The 6,542-nt window shown below is 37.2% G+C and overlaps 1 non-coding gene across 1 annotated transcript; it reads right to left on the bottom strand.

The window, feature by feature from the left end:
- Positions 1–5,512: 5,512 nt before the first annotated feature.
- On the bottom strand, positions 5,513–5,628 carry LOC115871763. The gene has a single exon (XR_004047466.1). It is a non-coding gene; the product is annotated as a U5 spliceosomal RNA (small nuclear RNA).
- Positions 5,629–6,542: the final 914 nt, after the last annotated feature.

Genomic DNA, 6,542 nt, shown 5'->3' with positions numbered 1-6,542 from the left:
GTAATACGAGTGTAATGGTGACTAAAGGGTGTTTTTTCATGTCCTCTATGCTCTAACTACGAAAATATTTGATTTACAAATAAGGAATTGTACTTCGCGGAATTTCATTTATCACGGTAGGGTCTAGAACCGATTAACCGCGATAAACGAGGGTTCACTGTACTCCTCTTGGTACTAGGATCTTAATTGGTAACTTCTGACCCAGTTTCTCTATAGCCCTTGGTGAACCAGTCCATGCACTGTAGACTATTGGGACTTTAGATTCTGTTTTTTCAAGGCACACAACACCCTCAAGTCCACACCAGAAGGATTCGATGTGGAAACCCCTCTAAGTGAACTGGATTTTACTTCAAATGCCTCTATTGCCATTGGATTTAATGCTGCAGCTCAATAATGTTGGAAGAAGCAAATGACTACTTACCCAAGAGCCTAGAACTGGTGGATATTGGACTTTGGTTCAAATCTCTTTCTTTGAAGGTGCCAATGAAAGGTGACTTAGAACTCGCACATACTTACTATTTTAAAGTCCTCCTTGTTTCATTATGATATGTATTAATCTGGTAGGCATAGTTGTAAATTCTATACTTTTGGCTAATCTAATGACATGATCAATGCATAGGTTATTCATTGGGCTGCTAGCTGCGAGGTCAGCAGTTCAAAACCACCAGCAAGTGCCACAGGGAATGAATGAGGTTTACTACTCTTGTGAATAATTGCAGGCCCAGGGACTCACATGAGTAGTTCTACGTGCCCTATAGGGTCCCTATGAGTCATGAGTGATGGGATGGCAGTGGAATTTGATGCCCCAGGGGATGATTGATAATGTTCTCTAATATAAAACGACAATGATGTCTCTAAGGTAAACCAGAAACATATATAAATCATAGATGCATGAATGGATTTTGTTGTTACACTTAGTTCTAGCCACAATCTAAGAGTGATTAGTTACTATGACATGGCCTTGCTTGATGCTCAAGTTCATAAAAAGATGACTAAAGATTTTGGTGCTGTAGCCAAGTGTGGTGAAGACATTAGATATTTTCAGAAAGAAGAGTGTCTGAAGTCCTAATGGCTTGTTTTCAAACCAGCAGTCATCTAAGTAAGATGTCAACTAAGTCCACATGGAAGAAGCACACCAGCCTGTGTGATCCAAGGATTATAAATAATATAATCCAAATCTAATGGAGAGAATAGCATCAGAGCTTGTATTGTGAACACCTGGTTTGCAGAAGGTTATGGGTAACAGTGGAACCTCAAAATTCATTTGAAGGGTCTACACATAGACTATGACTCTGGTGAATCCCCCCCAATCATAGCTGATGGATGTGAATAGCCCTGTTAATCAGAGAGCACTGTAATGTTGATTATGGGGTATGTAGTTAGGTCAAGATATTATGTCTTATCATGTATTTTTGTGGACCAGTTAATTAAATTGATCTCTTATTTTTAACTCAAATTTTAGAATAATGTCCTTTGCTATTATACAGAAGCCACATGGGTAGTGTGGACACATGGAATGTTTTCAATCTACTAGTACTTATTTAATTTTTTAAAAGATAACATATCAAGTTATTTACAATTGTTACATCTTACTTAAATGAATTATTTAGGAGTTGTTTGCCATCTAGTCATTCCTGACTCAGACCAACACTACCTACAGCAGAATGAAACACTGGTCCTTTACCATCCTGACCATCTTTCCTAGGTTTGAGCTCTGCGTTGTAGCCATTATGTCTGTTACTAAACTCATTGATGTTCTTTCTTTTTTCCCTGACCCCCTTACTTTGCCTAACATGATGTCTTACTATAGCTACTGGTTCCACCAGAAAACATATCCATCTAGAGAATATTTTAAATCTGGAAAATTTGTGTTACAAGCATTAAATATATAAATTTTGGGAAACATAATGAAAGCACCTTTTGATGAGAGTTAAATTTGAATTTTGTGAGAACAATTTGAATTTCAAAATTAATATGCAGATAATGTTGACCAGAGTATTGAGAGTTGATATTTTTAAACAGTAAATACCATTTAAATTTTTATTTTTACCTTGTTTTATCTGGATTAATCTGCAATTAATGCATTTTGCAGTATTTAGAAATTAGTATTGTGAGCCTATGAGATTAAGGGCAGCTCTCAGGAGCTCTGCAGTTAGATAAGGAACATCTGGAAAAAATGAAATTAGCATCCTACCATCAACTTTAGTTAGCTGTCTATATTTGCATAATATATTACCCTCACATGTAGCAGCTTTTGTTATAAAGCCAACATTTTTTTTCCTTTTTAACATTTTATTAGGGGCTCATACAACTGTTATCCCAATCCATACACACATCAGTTGTGTAAAGCGCATTGGTACATTGTTTCTCAAAACATTTTCTTTCCACTTAAACCCCCGACATTAGGTCCTCATTTTTCCCCTCCCTCATGAGCCCTTGATAGTTTATAAATGGGTATTTTGTCATATCTTGCCCTGTCCGACGTCTCCCTTCACCCATTTTTCGGTTGTCTGTCCCCCAGGGAGGAGGTCACACACAGTTCCATGTAATCGGTTCCCTCTTTCCTACCCATTCTCCCTTTATCCTCACTGTTTTGCCACTCACACCACTGGTCCTATAGGGCTCATCCGTCATGGATTCCCTGTATTTTCAGTTCCTATCTGTACCAGTGTACCTCCTCTGGTCTAGCCAGACTTGCAATATCGAATTCGAGTCATGGTAGTGGGAGCGGGGAGGAAACATTTAGGAACTAGAGGAAAGTTGTATTTCTCATCATTGTTACATCACACCCTGACTGGATAATGCCAACATTTGACCTAGATAAATTACTGCTCCTGCAGCCATTAATGCCTTGTAGCTGCTTTTTACATAGTTTCTCACATGATCAATCCTATCTTTTCACATCATCTTTCAATAGTTACATTCTCTAATTAACCCTGTATTCGTCCAGGTTTGACTAGGGAAACAAATTCATAGACACTCATATGTGCGTAATAGAGAACTTCATATCAAAGAGTAATTGTATATTAAGAAAGCATCCCAGCCAAGTCCAGATCAAGTCCATAAGTCCGATATTAGCCCATATGTCTGATACCAGTGTATAATTTCCTTTTTAGACTTGTGCAACACATGTGACTACACCGAATGCAGGAAGATCACAGGTGAGTGGGTAGAAACTCTTGTGGATGCTGTGGTGGTGGAAGCATCTTAGCGCTGGCGTGGGTCTCCATGTGGCTCCTCCAGCTCCAGGGCTCTGGTTCCATCAGGGGTATCCATGTGGCTTGTCAGCAGGAAGACAAGCAGTGTGAGTAGTGTTTATCCAGCCTCCAGTGAGCTATTTATCTCTGTAGCACCTCCAAATGAGGTCATCAAGCTGTGACCTGATTGACAGGCCAGACTCCACCCCTTCACAAGTTAACAGGAGATTATATAACTGCCACAAGCCCCCAAAACCATGGCCCATGGAGTTTTGTGTGCTAGAAATACCATTGCTAATATATAACACAGTCTCTTATGGCTATAGTTGCTCCTTGTTTCCTCTGATAATGTTCTATAGGATTCACATGATTATTTTTCCTCCTTCCCACACTAATGCCTTAAAAACTATTAAACTTACCCATAAAAAATATCTTTTAAATCAAGCTAATACCACCTGCCCTCTAAGCTCTCTCCATCAATTCTAACCTTACCCCCTGATGCAAGCCCTTTTTTTTTGACTATGTGTTTTTCAGGGATATGTGAGTACTACATTATTATTTTTTCCCTTTTGCTGTGAGTTCACTTTTTTTAGTTGAATCTGAAAAATATTCTATGATATTTCCAGATTTCTTTAGTTAAAACTCATGGCAATATAGGTTATATGCCAGTTTTTGTGTATCAAGTATGTGGGTAACATTTGCTTTGTGTCTTAGGCTCAAGTTCTCACATCAGTTTACAATCAAGTTTCTGGTTGGCTATTATTTCACTAGAAGTTGGGACTGAAAGATAATCTACTTCTTTATTCAAATTGTTCTTAGCAGGATTTCTTCTTTACTATTTGTCCAACTCATTTCCACTCCAAATGTTGACAAGGCCTCTTGCAGTTTTTTGTTATATAGGATAGGCTATAGACCAATTAGTTCAGAATATGACAATCAACTTCCCTCAAAGCAAGTTTTCCCAAAAGATTACAGACAAGAACATATTGTAGAAGTTTTTTTTTTCCCCCCTGTAAAACACGAGCTCATAATTTTTGGAAATCAACTCAATAGCAGCTTATGCTTCCATACATTCTGTAACAGCAGAAAATCTTTTCTTGGCTGTTCTTGTTACTTCTAAGTAAAATGTTTACTCCTTGTTCATTAATCACTGCACCACCCTTAATTCAATTTGAGCTAGTGTGGTGGCTTGTGGGCTACTGCAACTCTGGGAACTATGCCACTGGTATTTCAAAATATCAGCAGGGCTATTCATAGTGAACAAATATTAGAAGAGCTTTCAGACTAAGGTAGACTAGGGAAAGGAATAGGCAGACTACTTCTACAGCCGTGGAATATCATGTTATATAGTGGGAAAGACGAGTTCCTTAGATTAGAAGACATTTCAAATACCATTAGAGAAGAAATGACTCCTGAAAGTAGAATTTTTCTTAATGACATGGCTGAAGTAAAGTGTTGAGGCTCAAACTGGGAAGAAACAAATGTCCATATCTTAGTCTGGATTATCTGGAGAAGCAAAACCAGAGATGATTGATGATAGATAGATAGATAGATAGATAGATAGATAGATAGATAGATAGATAGATAGAAATTTAGACGTTGAATAAGGAAGACCAAAGAAGAATCCATGCATTTAAATTATGTGCTGGAGAAGAATATTGATAGTACCATAGACTGCTAAAAGGTCAGAACAATCTGTGTTGGAAGAAGTCCAGCCTGAGTGCTCTTTAGAGCAAGAGTAGCCAGCTTTCATCTACATACTTTGGACATGTTGTCAGGGGAGACTAGTCCCTGTAGAACAGCATTATGTTTGGTAAAGTAGCAGGGCAGTGAAAAAGAGGAAGGCCCTCAGGATTGATTCATACAGTGCCTGCAACAATGGGCTGAAGCATAGACTGGGCACTGTTTATTCTGCTGTGCCTTCAAGTCACTATGGGTCAGAACTGACTACTTGGAACATAGCAGTAACAACAATGACCATCACAAGTGTTTCTTAGGTTCTTCTCTCTTTCTTATTTGAGACAGGAAGACTAATGAATCTATTGTGTTATGACCCTTTTCCCAACTGGAATAAGGCGCTGGAAAATACTTTTTACATACCTATATGGTTTCTGTTCTGGAGAATTATCTGGTTATCTTAAAAGTATTTACTGTCTCCATTCTGGGGCAGAAATAGTTAATATTTTGTTCTTGTTGTTGTCTTTGGCTTGGGGTCTTCATTTTTTAATTTAGTGTACTCCGGCATGTAAATGCCCCGAAGTGTTAGAGTGACCTATCTATGACTGTGGTACTCAAGAATTTCTTTCTTTTTTTTTAGCCTTGCAAGCACAAGGCCTCAAAATATTAGTTTATGACTTAGAATTGTTCCTCTCCACGGAAATCTTTAGTAAAAGGTGAAAGATTTATATTATCTGAAGAGAAACCAGAGTATTAAGAATTTCTTCTTTCATACGAATCCATATTCAGCATCCAGTCTGTCCAGTCCCCAGAGTTATCATTTAACTATTCTTACTATTGGATGGCTTCTATGACTTCTGCTCTTAACAGCATACTTTTACTGTGATTATATTTATTTGTCTCTCTCTCTCCTGGTTTGGGAATGATGGTTGAATCTGAAAATTTCAATTATCTGATGAGTTAAAATAATAAAACCATTTATATGAAAATAATGATAATTTAAAATTTATCAATGGGTCAAGAGGGTGGGAGGGTCAGACAAAAGAGGAACTGGTACCAAGGACTCAAGCAGAAAGAACATGTTCCTAAATGATGATAGGAACATCTGTACAGATGCGTCTGATAAAATTGATGTATGGTTGTTATAAGAGCTGTAAGAGCCTCAAATAAAATAATTTATAAAAAATCAACAACATGGATTTCCTTTCTTTTTTCCCCTTGAAAATACAAGGATGGCAAATTTCATGTTCCCCACACTAAAGATAACCCCCAAAATTCTAGATAATAATTTTTATTTTTAATATGTAAATCATTCAATTTTAATTTTTAAAATTCTAAAATGTCTTTGCACCAGCTAAATACAAAATTTTCATAAGACACAATGGTATGGGTATACCATTTGAACTCGTTTAATTCCTCATGTATGAAGAAGAATAATTACCATCAGCATTCACCCATGGTAGTGTCTCTGTGGTGGATGTCAGATACGCCTCCACTATCTAACTTTTTTAATATAAATTCTGATATTAACTCTCTTACGGCACTCGCTACTTCTCTACTGGGTTCAATAAGTTCGTAAAATTCTCACACAGTTCTCATAAGCAATACTCATGATTACGGAGTGTATTAGGGAGTTAAGTGGTTAAAATTTAGGGATATATATATATA

Source organism: Echinops telfairi, unplaced genomic scaffold, assembly GCF_000313985.2.
Source record: "Echinops telfairi isolate 266 unplaced genomic scaffold, ASM31398v2 ScPeMD7_7401;HRSCAF=8416, whole genome shotgun sequence".
NCBI classification, from domain to species: domain Eukaryota; kingdom Metazoa; phylum Chordata; class Mammalia; order Afrosoricida; family Tenrecidae; genus Echinops; species Echinops telfairi.
Note: the sequence above shows the minus strand (reverse complement) of the source record. Positions and strands in the feature narration are given on the sequence as shown.